The sequence below is a fragment of the Sabethes cyaneus genome, chromosome 2 (assembly GCF_943734655.1).
Source record: "Sabethes cyaneus chromosome 2, idSabCyanKW18_F2, whole genome shotgun sequence".
Lineage (NCBI taxonomy): Eukaryota > Metazoa > Arthropoda > Insecta > Diptera > Culicidae > Sabethes > Sabethes cyaneus.
The window spans coordinates 81,189,822-81,203,715 of NC_071354.1; the positions used below are offsets into that span (position 1 = coordinate 81,189,822).

General features: G+C 37.8%; 1 protein-coding gene and 1 non-coding gene across 3 annotated transcripts in view; one reads left to right on the forward strand and one right to left on the reverse strand.

The window, feature by feature from the left end:
• Nucleotides 1–13,894, reverse strand: part of LOC128733409 (matrix metalloproteinase-2) — a 690,883-nt gene that overhangs the window by 541,077 nt on the left and 135,912 nt on the right. The gene's annotated exons all lie outside the window — the stretch shown is intronic.
• Nucleotides 5,606–5,689, forward strand: Trnal-uaa (transfer RNA leucine (anticodon UAA)). The gene has a single exon. It is a non-coding gene; the product is annotated as a tRNA-Leu (tRNA).

Sequence of the window (13,894 nt, forward strand, 5' to 3'; positions counted from 1 at the left end):
CCTCGGTGGATGCTATCCGGACAGTAATCGAGAGGACCGAGAAGTCGTTAATGCAGAAACGGCGGGGTGATCTATACTGCGCCGTGATAACCGTAGACGTTAAGAACGCTTTCAACAGTGCCAGCTGGGAAGCAATCGCCGTAGCAATGCACAGAATGAGGGTCCCCGACTACTTGTGCAGAATTCTGAGGAGCTACTTTCAGAATCGAGTGCTAGTGTACGACCCATTAGTTGGTCGAAAGTCCATCAGGATCACGGCGGGCGTCCCTCAAGGTTCCATCCTCGGTCCAACGCTTTGGAATGGAATGTACAACGACGTGTTGACATTAAAGCTGCCTAAAGGTGTCGAGAAAGGACTAACGGTCACAGGTGAATCGTTGGAAGAGGTGGAAATGCTGGCCACTGAAACCATAGACATGATAGCACATTGTATGCAGGGAGTAAAACTCCAGCTGGCTCACCACAAGACGGAAGTACTAGTGGTTAGTAACCGTAAAGCAGTGCAGCGGGCACAAATTACCGTCGGAGATCATGTCATAGTCTCGCAAAAGAGGCTGAAATACCTGGGAGTAATGTGTGACGACCGACTAAACTTCAATAACCTCGTTGATTACGCTTGCGAGAAGGCGGCGAAGGCCACTAATGCACTTGCTAGGATAATGCCGAACAACTCAGGACCAAGGAGTAGTAGAAGACGCTTGCTGGCCATGTCGGTATCCATATCGATACTTAGGTACGGTGGTCCAGCTTGGATTGCAGTATTAAAGACTAAACGGAATCGAGCAAAGTTAAACGGTACGTTCAGAATCATAGCAATGCGGGTCGCAAGTGCATACAGGACTATCTCGTTGGAGGCAGTATGCGTTATCGCCGGGATGATTCCCATCGACGTAATCCTGGAGGAGGACAGCGAATGCTACAGGCTGAAGGAAACCAGAGGCATAAGAAAACTGGTGCGAGTGGAGTCAATGGTCAAGTGACAGTCACAGTGGGACACGGCCGTGAACGGTAGATGGACCCACAGACTAATACCGAATCTCTCGACGTGGGTAAAAAGAAAACATGGAGAAGTCAACTTTTACCTGACGCAGTTTCTGTCTGGTCACGGCTGCTTTAGACAGTACCTATATCGATTCGGACATGCAAGGTCACCCCTCTGTCCGGAGTGTAGAAACGTGGATGAAACGCCAGAACATATAGTGTTCGACTGTCCAAGATTCGAGGCAGCGCGAAGAGAGATGCCTACTCTTTACGCGGAGAATATCGTCACCGAAATGTGTCGAGGAGAGGCCACTTGGAATGCCGTTAGCGTAGTAGCAGTGACGCAAATTCTGTCGGAGCTGCAACGTGAATGGAGAAATGAGCAGCGATCCGGCATCGGCGAGATGGACACAGTGCAAGCAGCTGAGGAAGTCGATTCGCGTATCAGTGTCAAGAGATATTCCATCGTCGGGGAAATCTCTGACGGAGTAGAATAAGTCCATCGCCGGGGATTATTCGAGCAACTACAAACGCGCGCCATAGGAAGAAATCCTGCGAGGGTGGCCGTGGGACGAGTACGAAACGGACGGAAGTCAAGACGGTCGCCGTCCCCACATCGGTGCACGTCTCGACAGGTAGAGTAGTAGGAGAAGCACAAGCTATATTAGAATACAGGTGATTCAAATCAATCTGAACCACCGTGACACGGTACAACATAGGAAGGAAGGATAATAATATTCATATGAAGAAATCCTGCGAGGGTGGCCGTGAAGGGACGGAAGTTAAGATGGTCGCCATCCCTACATCGGTACAAGTCTCGACAGGTGAAAGGAAAAAGGAAAGTGGACGGTGATGGAGCATGAGTAGCATCACGGATGGCAGAACCCTAAGAGGGTGGCTGAGAAGGAGTGGACATTATGACGGTCGCCATCTCGGTATCGGTTCACGTGACAGGTCCACGGAGCAATGTACAGACACAGCCTCCCCTCGAAGTAATACTTAACGGTAGTTCCGGGGGGGTTCAGGTCAGATACCCGTGAGATTTTTAGTGGGTTAGAGTCCCACACTGTGCCACATCATCATTAGTATGCCTGGCATAGAGCGTTTCAAGCACTATTCAACATAGAAACAGATCTTGAAAATATATTTACTGTTTGGTTTAGTGTGACTTCGATTCGTTTTAACCCATTTCCTCCCAAAGAAAAGATTGGAAAAAAATCTAATCGACCTATTTTTGCTCAAAGGTCAGATGTTACATGTAACATAATTACAGCTGTGACAAAACAACAGGTTTTGCTATTTTTCAGACAGTTAAGGAAAAATGCTCATAAAACTCCATTTTACCTCTACTAACGCCTCACCTATTAATCAGTGTTAGTAAGAATCGGTTGCTTGAAAACAAAAAACTTTGTTTCATAATTTTGATTATTTTTGTAATTTTAAGATAGGTTTTAAGCTTTGCGTTGCGAAAACGCAACGCTTGGAAGAAACGATATTCAAACTTTGCAGCGGGAACATTTGTTTTCGTTCGTGCGCTGCAGTTGTTTCATTTGATATCGTTGCTTTTAAGTAAACAAATGAATGCAAATCTTATCTTTCGCTTGTTCAAAATATTCCGGAAACATTATAAAAGTTTACATAGAATTCGCAGCTTCAAACACTGATGGCATATGGAGCAGCCGTTGTGATAAGAGCGTAATAAAATCGTTAAAGTACCTTTGCCTCCGGAATATCTGGAGGAATTGAGTGACAGCAACGACAGTTTCATGGACTCAAATTTAATGTTACAACCTTTGCGGAACGTGTTGGTAGGCATTTAATCATCCGCGATGTCATGCACTAGGCATTCAAACTGCGTACTATGCGTCTAGTGCAAAAATGGTCTCCAACCCAACTGTTTCGATATCCATCATAAAACATAACATGTAATACTTTTAGTCGTTCATTTAATCTTTATTAATATTCAAAATCCCAAAAAAAAAATCCCAAGTGTGATTTAACGGTAAAAAGGTATGAAGTAGGGGAATGTCGTCGTGGTTGGGCCACGTTTTGGAATTCTCCCATAACTTTCGATTCAAAAGGAATTTTGGAAATCTAAATACATCGTTGCAAAGGTCTAAGAGTAAGGTATATTTCCGGAAAGTTTTGAACTGATTGCTTGAAAAATAAAAAAGTTATAGGCATTTACGTGAAGACAAAAAATGTTGTTATAGTCGGGGCATGTACAGGTTGGGCCACCGCAGAAAATCTAAGACATACCTATTGAAATTCTATATAGAGACATGAAAAGAATGAATTCCGTGGAAAACGGCTCAAATAGGTACAAATACCCTATTTTTAATTGCATTTTTGCGAAATTTTGGCGATCTTGTAAAACCAACATTGCTACAAACGCCTTTTCCGAAGTGTACAACTACAATGAAGAAAAAACAAAAATCTAGGTTTTTATCTTATTAATTTTGCTTTATATCATCACATTTTACGTGACTGACTTTCTTTAGCGATTATTGCGCTTCTGCGCTTAAAATTATGGTGGCCCAACCATGACTACTCAAGTGGGCTGACCTTTACAAATAGCGTTTTTTTAGTATTTTACCTTAGCCTTCCCAAACACCTTACTGGATGGGATTTTTCTATAGTCTTCGTGTGCAGCACAACACATTTCATACATTTTCAAAATTTATCTCGATAATTGCATTTCATGAATTATTTCTTGAAGAAAAGTTCATTGCGCCTGGAAAACTTTTTTTGTAAGATTTAGTCACCGAATTCAGTACGGGTGTTTTGAATACACGATTGAAACTCACAATAGTGTGAAAAGTTAGCTATCACAGTAAGAAGTTTTACAATGGTTGTATCATAGATATCATGAGTTACTACAACTGTAAAATCGTGATGGCCCGACCATAACAGTGGCCCGACGATAACCACAATACCCTACTTCAATTTACCAAATAGAGAATTACGTTAGATGCGCTAGTGCAAGTTTATTGCAAGTTAGAGTTATGATAATCAAACAATCGGTCCTTTTAAGGATCACACAGCGATTGAAGAGTTTATTATATTTTCTTACCCAGTTAATACCATAATAACACAGGCAACGAGGGAAAAGTTAAACTTTTCGCCGCTGCGGACGACCAACAAATGGCGGGAATAAGCTTACTGGTCACGGGCGACATTTTCTGCCACTTCCAAAACGTCTGCAACTTGTAAATACTTTATTATTAGTGTTCTTCTTTTGGAAACTGCAGAAAAGTTTTGCGCGAATTTTTCAGCTTTTTGGAAACTCGCACGTACCGCCTACCGATTTCCAGAGGAAAAGCACTATTCAATATAGAAACAGATCATAAAAATTTATTTACTGTTTGGTTTGGTGTGGCTTCGATTCGTTTTAATAAAATAGATTCAATCAATTCATGGATATAGCTCCAAAATCGGTTGAGGATTGAACGTCTACAATATTACTACTTTGATAAACGTTATGTATATAGATTGTATATATGAAGAATCGTATTATTACATAGCAATTACGTTATTTATTACGTTATAATATTTAGTCAATTTTAAACGCATTTACATTCAATTTTTCAATATCAGAAAAAGGGTTTCGATTTTTGCAACATAAGCGATACGCATTTGTTGCCAAATTCAAAATTCTAGTATAGTTCATTTCAAGAATAACTGCGATAAACTACGCAATAATATGACATTTTGTTGCCTACGCTTTCGAACGCGACTTCAGTTTTGACTAGAATTAAGTGACCGATGGACAAAATTGGTCGAGAAAAAGGGTTCGTTGTACGCTTGTTCGAAACGGTTTACCTACAGGACGTCAACTTCGGCTAGGATTACAGAAAACAATTAATTGAGATAGCTTATAGTTGCTTTTTTCTGAAATCAACGTGAACGACAATTGGTTGAAAAATTTGACTTTGCATTCAGCCTTGACTGTTTAGCAAGTGCTCACAATCATCGCATAACAAAATTGCTGGACATTTTTTCTATCCAACGACATAATGACGATGAAATTGCATGCAGTGGTTAAAAAGTTATCGATGTTTGAAATCTTTCATTCAAACATTATAGTTTCGTTTTCGTTTTCACAAAGTGCTACCCAGTATAGTAACCAAAGACGTAGTCCTACTTCAAACAAAATCGTTTTTCTAGTCAGAAGAAACATAAAAATATGTGGTGGTAATATTGCTTAAAATTTCAAATTTTTAATTTTTTTGTAGCTTTAGTACCATTTCGATTTGTTTTGGAAAGCCAAGATTATTCTTAGTACTATTTTGACTTGCTCTACATAGTCAAAATTAAAGTCGAATATAATATTTATTTTTTTAGTTTTAAATATATTGACGAAAATGTCTTCATTAAGTATCAATAACCAGCAGTACTGAGATGCCAACCGCTGTAAATAAATATGAATTATACTCGTACTGCTTACTGTACAGCGACACTGACAGTAACGCGCAGGCGCCCGAGAACCACGATATAGCTGCTGCTGCCTGATGGTATTGGATGTACGTATTTACAGCCAAAACGATAATGAAATAGCTTTCCAAACGAACCGGAACCGTGCTGCCGCTTTTATTTGCCATCGAGCACGAAGTTTGCCACCCAAGTCAGAATGGCCGAGCGGTCTAAGGCGCCAGATTTAAGCTCTGGTTCCCGTAAGGGAGCGTGGGTTCGAACCCCACTTCTGACACATTCTGCAAAGAACTTTTTGCTGCTTGCGAGGTTGAAACCGGATTTATTGCTGTCAGCACGGGTGCGTTGCACACACGCGGGTGAGTGGTTTGTTTCCGTTGCTGTGGGGCAGCTCGCTGGTTAGCTTGTATAGTACGGGTGGTTATGGTGGTAAGTGGTGGTAAATGGTTGATGAAGTGGGCAGGCAGGCGAAGGGAGCAGTAGCAACGACGTATACGGGAAATGTTTGGGTGCTTGTCTGCCTGCGGTGATGATGATGAAGCGTTTTGTTTATATTATGCCGACTTTGTTGTGTGCTGGCTGCTATGGCAACGGAATGAATCATTCGAGTGAATGTAAACGAAGGCAATGGAGAGGGAACAGTAGACGCGAATGAATGAATGAATCCCAGTACTAGGGGAGGAAAATGTTTTTTTTTTCGTACAGTTTTGCCGTATATTAGCAGAAATCGATTTTTAAGGTTTACCACCTTAAGTAAAAGGAAAAAGTAATTGTCTTTTTACATTTTTGTGTGTTGTGAAAGTCCTCAGATCGTTAGATACAAATTATTTGAAATCGAAGCACGATATTTGGAAATTATTTGGCATAATAAGGCCATCACAAATATTTTAAAAAGTTTTTGCGGTGTTGGACCACTGAAGAGGAATATATATATATATATATATATATATTATTATTATTATTATTTTCCTTGCAAAAATCTACGAAAAACAAATAAAAACGAAAGAAAATTTTTTTTGGCCGATTTTCGGAAATTCTATTGTTTGAATTCCCATTTCTATTTCGTGCTAGAAGCGTTAACTCAACTCGTACTCTCATTTGTCAAGTTTTTCAGGTTATAGAGCCCACAGACAATTGATTTTATAAAAAAACATTAACTCGTATCCTACAAATTATTTGTATTTTTCAAGCCAATTTCCAGGGAAGGGGGGGGGGGGCTGACAAAAATAATTTGCAATGGCCGAATACTTATACAAAATTAAAATATTGGGATCACCTGACTGAAAGACACCTGACAAATCTCGTGGTTTTTAATATTCCAATAAAACAAGCGATAAATCCGAGAATACAGGCCGGACTCGATTATCCGGGGATTCGATTAACCGGGGATTCGATTATCCGGGTTTTTAGTGAAAAAAAAATTATTTTTTTTTCGATGATTTATTTTAAACTTTAATGTTATAGTTTTCATGCTACATGATGATTCAAACTTGACAAGTATTGATACACCCCCCTAAAGCTACAAAATTCCTTTCTTATATTCCTTTTATCGGCGAACAAAACAAAAATAAATCCTGCGATGATCGAATCAATCTTTTTACTTAAAAATCATCATCATCATCATGATCATCATCATCATCATTATCGTAATCATTGATAAAAAATATTGCAAAAAAGGTATCTTATGACTTTAGGGGAGATTGATCAATAATAAAAAAATCATTTATAATACCTAAATATTGAAAATCATAACACACAAAACATAATTTTGTACCAAAAAAAATTATCAGTGGAAAAAATCGTAAGAAAGGAATTTTCTGACTTTTGGGAAGATAGATCAATAATAAATAAAACATTTCTGATACGTAAAGTCAAAAAACTTGATATGCCTAAAAATTTTTTGTACCAAAAATGATGATTCGATTATCCGGGTGATTCGATTATCCGGGCTGAAAATAAAAATTGTCACCCGGATAATCGAGTCCGAGCTGCATTTCGTTTTAGATTTATTACAGATTTTGTCTATCCCCGATTTTATTAGCTTTTTATCCCGATTTTGTCAGCCTATGAATTTTGTTTAACTTTTGTGCTTTTAAACATGATTTATAAAACTTTTCAGCCTGCTTAAAACTATTCTGATTCTCTGGGGATAGTTTTTGAATAAAATGATGCCTTCTTGCTAGTAATTCGGGGTCAAAATTAGGGTATTTTTATAGTAAAAGTTCAACGGTTCCTAAACAAGCAAAGATAGAGGTATACTATATTCAGAAATGTTGTGTATTTTTACTATTTGTACAACTTTGTAAAACAAGAAAAAGTCATACAACAACTACAAAAACAGCTGAAAAATCAAAATCAAAATTCAAAATCAAAATTCAAATCAAAATTTTTCAAAATTGAAAAACTGATTTGACGATTTTTCATTTATGAGAAATAGGATTTTTCTAACTTTGCTGAAGAGATAAAAGGTTGCTGTCCTCAGCAAAATTTCTTGTAATAATATGCTATAAAATTTTGTGGAACACATCAATGTGTTATATTGAAACTGAAGAAAAATAAACCTTTCATTGCACTTTTAGGGTGATTAATCAAAATTTGAATTCCGCTGGACGATAGAACTTTCAGTTTTAAGAAACTCTTCCAAATGTTCCATAACCCTAAAACCAAGTTTTTCTGCTCAAAGCTAATGCGCACCAAAAAAGGTTCTGGACCAATGTGCTGTGCCCGGTTGATTGAGCTTTCGGTTGACCAATTGAGGAATAAAATTTAATTTTTAGTAAAAGTCTTCGGTATTGAACTTTGAAAAAAATTTCGAAAAAAAATCATACTACCATCATACCCACAGACTAGGAAATTTTAGATACTTGCAAGTCGCACTATCAAAATTCAAGTTTCCTTCAGGTAACACGATGAGTCTAGATTAGATGATGCTAAACTGCAGCTTAGCAAAAATGCATTGTAGGCGTAATTGCATAAGTCAATAATTTTTCAATGTTCAATTGAACCACAGCCGATTAAAGCATCGGGCACCTTTAAATAATATTAGCATTAATCTCTTGAAGCACTCAACGAATTAACTGCAATTGCAATGCAACTATTTACCCTTTTTGCCACCGATTTAGTTTTATCGTGATCAAACAAATGTGCTTAAGCTGATCAATAAATTTGCGATTACAGAGTGGTTTTCGAACCAATCCATTTACTATTTGCCTCCACTTGTAGAAGCCACTTGTAAAAGCTTAAGCTGAAAAACAATCTTGCTGTTTCATTGATCGATAAGAATTGCAAAATGTAGTCTACACGAACTGAACTATGTTTCATATCCACTTTTGCGCCAGGCTCCACTTCCACTATCCGTTCGTACAAAGCCCCTCTAGAATAGCGAGCGAACTATTATGATGGGACCTTAATCCGACAGATTTATCTCGCACTCTGCAAAAATGCCAAGCAGCTACTAGCTCTTTCCGTCCCGTCTGATTGAATTGACAGCCGGCTTCGTTTGCAATGTATTGATAAGTTAGAGCCTAACCTTGTCGACTACGTACCTACTACTGTTGTTGGGTCAACTGGTTCATCAGATTAAAGACCACCTCGTTGAAACCGTTACGGTTCGTTGCTGGTCCTATCGGTTTCGAACCTGTCAATCCATCGGATGGAAAAGGTTTTCTGATTATGTGTCTCAAGTAGTAGCTATGGTATGCTCAATCCTGTTGAAAGTGTATCTTGGCGTGTGGGGCAATTAAAAAAGAGTGTTCCATCACCTGAAATACTTTCTTCTGGCAATACTTTCGAACAAAGTCCAGTAATGTGATGGACACCTTGATATGTGCAAACTTAATTTCAACACTGCCAATCAAGTTCGGACAGGTTGGAGTTCTATTTGCACTCCGAGACCTAGGAGAAAGCGTCTCGAGCTCGCATCCCACGGATAGGAAAGTGATTTTCACCGGCATAGTAACCGGCACACCGCGTCGTGCCGACACTCAATGCCACAAACCGTGAGATCTAGTATTTTTAGAACAATTTCTTCCCCACTAGCTACTACTGGCTGACAGATCTTGTCTAATTCGGACACTGTTTGTTTGTTGGTTTGACGATGCATTCGGACGGTATGCTGACATGCGCCTTGGTGTTGTACGAGAATAACTACAATAAATATAGAATGATCATATGCTGATAAGGTTGGTTTAAGAGATCAGCATTGTGGTCTATGGATGTTGTAAGATGATTAATGAGGTTTCTTGCTTCTTAGAATTTGCGATGTATTAATTTAGCTGTCATTTGTATCTATGACTTTTCAGGACTTTACTCTGATTCGAGTACATGATACCAGCGTCCGAAGATCGCCTGAACGCTAGGAAGGAAGTCGACAGAGAATAACTATCACTAGGCTGCGTTGCGTTACTTTGTCATAAACTTCTGAACGTTTAGCGAGTTGTCGTAAGTTCGAATCTCGGTTGAGAAAGTTATTAAAATTAAAAAAAATCAAAATACTCATAGTTACTACAATACGAAATAAGAACCAAAATCTTCTGCACTTCTGCATCATCGATAGACTTTAGTATCGATGATGTAGAAGTGCAGAAGATTTTGGTTCTTATTTCGTATCTTGACGGGTGCAATCTGCTATTCTTTTTTTGTGACAAATTGGTAATGCAGTTAAACATAACGAAAGAATTTTTATGTTCGCATTGATTATTTAAATTTTCAAATGCGTGAAAAAACTAATTAACTATTTATTATTCAATTTTTCAAACAGTTAAAAATCAAAGTTTTTTATTGGAGTCGCTATGTAAAACGGATTGCTGCAAAAACATTGAAAATCGGTCAGGAATTCGCTGAGTTATCAACGCTCAAAACCTGTAAGCTCTTGGTGACGCTCCAGCTTTGGAGTTTTGAAATCACAGTCTACCCTTCCGTGACACGTTGTCCTAGGTCAAACCATAAAAAGTTTGTACCATTTAAAAAAAATTTAACGTAAAACTACGCTTTTGTTTATTATATTGGAGTTTACTTTAGAAATACGACCCAGTTATCACCAACTCATATATCAATGGACGAAAATTATCGTAAATATCTTCTAACAAATTCGAAATCGTCACTGAAACTGGATAAAGTGGGACCAAGTTGATTTTCTATCGTATATAATGATAATAACTGACATACATACGATTTTTAGCACAAAATCGTATAGTAGTACGGAGCGACTCGCGCTTAATCGGATATCTATACCTATAAAAAAGGATTTCTGTCTGTCTGTCTGTCTGTCCCTATGTTCCTTTTAGAATCGAAAACTACTGAACCGATCGGCGTGAAAATGTGCATGTAGGGGTTTTTGGGGCCAGGGAAGGTTCCTATGATAGTTAGTGACCCCTCCTCCCACTAAGAGGGAGGGCTCCCATACAAATGAAACACAAATTTCTGCATAACTCGAGAATTAATCAAGCAAATGGAACAAAATTTTACAAGTGGGTGTTTTTGGAGACTAGAATTTTTTCTATGATGAATTGAGACCCCTCCCCACTTTAGGAGGGGGGGGGGCTCCTATACAAATGAAATACAAATTTCCTCATAACTCGAAAACTAATTAATCAAATGGTACCATATGTGGCATGTGGGTTTTTTGAAGGCATGATTTTTTTCTATGATGAATTGAGACCCCTTACCTTTTTAGGAGGCTCGGGGGGGGGGGCTCGCATACAAATGAAACATAAATGTCTGCATAACTCGAGAACTAATCAAGCAAATGGAACAAAATTAGACATGTGGGTGTTTTTGGAGACAAGAATTTTTTCTTTGTTGAATTGAAACCTATCCCCACTTTAGAAGAGGGGGCTTTTATACAAATGAAATACAAATTTCCTCAAAACTCGAGAATTAATTAATCAAATGGAACCATATTTGGCATGTGGGTGTTTTTGGAGGTATAAATTTTTTCTATGATGAATAAGGACCCCTTACCTTTTTAGGAGGGGGGGGGGGCTCCCATACAAATAAAATACAAATTTCCTCATAACTCGAGAGCTAGTCAAGCAAATGGAAACGAATTGGACATGTGGGTGTTTTTGGAGACTAGAATTTGTCTATGGTGAATTGAAACCTTTCCCTACTTTAGGAGGGGGGGCTCCCATACAAATGAAATACAAATTTCCTCATAACTCGAAAAGTAATCAAGCAAATCGAACCAAATTCCACTTGCCAAATTTGCCACCTGTGTTTTTGGAGGCAATTTTTTTTCTATGGTGAATTGAGACCCCTCCCCTCTTTAGGAGGGGAATAATGACCCCTCTCCCTTTTAAGAGGGGGGGCTTCCATACTCATGAAATACAAATTTCCTCATAACTCGAGAATTAATCAAGCAAATGGGTCAAAATTAGACATGTGGGTGTTTTTGGAGACAAGAATTTTTTCTTTGTTGAATTGAAACCTCCCCCCACTTCAGGAAGGGGGGCTCCTATACAAATGAAATACAAATTTCCTCATTACTCGAGAATTAATCAAATGGAACCATATTTGGCATGTGGGTGATTCTGGAGGCATGAATTTTTTTCTATGATGAATTAGGACCCTTTACCTTTTTAGGAGGGGGGGCTCCCATACAAATGAAATACAAACGTCTTCATAACTCGAGAACTAATCAAGCAAATGGAATCAAATTTGACATGTGGGTGTTTTTGGAGCAGACAACAAGACCACCAAAAACTATCAATAGTAACATTAGATAATTCAGTGCGAGACGGCCACAGGCCGCGAGTGTTGCCGACGACCTGCCGTCGGATTCATCGGCCACTGCGGGGAGACAGCCCCCCGTAGAGATCACCTCTATCTAGGTTTATTTATTTTCTTAGATCTACTGACCTCTATTACTTTCCTTCAGTTGGGTCACCCCTGCGAAATGGTACTTTCTACGGAAAGATTTTCCGTGAAATGGTACATCCCGCGTAAGGTTTTTCGCGAAATGGTATTCTGTGAAATTCCGCGTTATGGTCAATCGAGAATTGGTGTTCCGCAAAATGATATTCGGCGAAATGGTTTGTAATGATGGCGAATATTTGCTAATAAATGCTATCCGCTTTATTTTATCAGGCTAAGCAATAGGGGGAGTTGTTTTCTACTTTACTGTGAGGAAAATTTGTATATTAAAACACCCATGAACTCCCCAGAAACTTGCAAAACTCAAGATTGTGAGAAAGGTCATCCGAGATTCACGATTTATGTACAACACAGTTTAATTTGTGGCAATACGAAGTTTGTCGGGTCAGCTAGTTATCATATATAAATATTTATATAGTCGTAACGCTCAAAATTATTCGTAATCACGTATATCACCTCCAATATCATGGATATGCCAATTTTGCGCATCAAATACGAGTTTCACGAGAAGTGGTTACGTTTTGGATGCTTATAGCTCAACCATTTTTCAACAACTAAGAAATGGACCGGTTCTGTAAAGAAGAACAGGGCTTTCAAATGGAGTGAAAAAAATTTTGGCGGCCATCTTGGATTTGGTCGCCATATCGGATTTTATCAAAAAATCGCCATTTTCACCAACCGATTTTCATTTGAAAACCACCATTGGAAAGCTGAGAAAAAATGCTGCAAGAAACACTTATAAAATTAGGTGTGAAATGGCATTAACTGAATAAAACAACCAGTTATTTATAGCTAGGTTCACAATTTTCATTCAAAAAATGATATACGAAACATTCATCAAGTTAGGTGTGCAATGGTATCAACTAAATAAAATGACACCAAAGAGATATTATAAAACACCTATGCTTCATTACCTTCTTTTATCAGGTTTTGTTGCAATTCCAAGGTGTACTACTAACCGGCACGAGCTGCTGTTTTACTTATGATATAAAGATGCTCGTCCTGCCTAAACAATGTAAGGAGTGGGCAATTCGTATTAGTTGAGTAATTCGGGGTCAGATTTAGGGTATTTATTATAACATAAGTTTTACAGCTCCTAAACAAGCAAAGATAGAGGTATACTACATTCGGCAAAGTTGTGTATTTTTACTATTTGTACAACTTTATAAAACATGAAAAAATCATACAACAACTACAAAAAAAGCTAAAATAGAAAAACTGATTTTGAAGATTCACATATAAGAAATAGGACTTTTCTATCTTCACTGTGGAGATAGAAGGTTACGGTCAAAAAGAAAGCTCTTGGTTGCAAGATTACAATTAATCAAATCTTCAGGATTATGCATGGACCCCCTTTTTAGAATGGCGTAGCAACGCGCGCCGGGTCCTCTAGTATTCTATATATAATATAATATAATATAATATAATATAATATAATATAATATAATATAATATAATATAATATAATATAATATAATATAATATAATATAATATAATATAATATAATATAATATAATATAATATAATATAATATAATATAATATAATATAATATAATATAATATAATATAATATAATATAATATAATATAATATAATATAATATAATA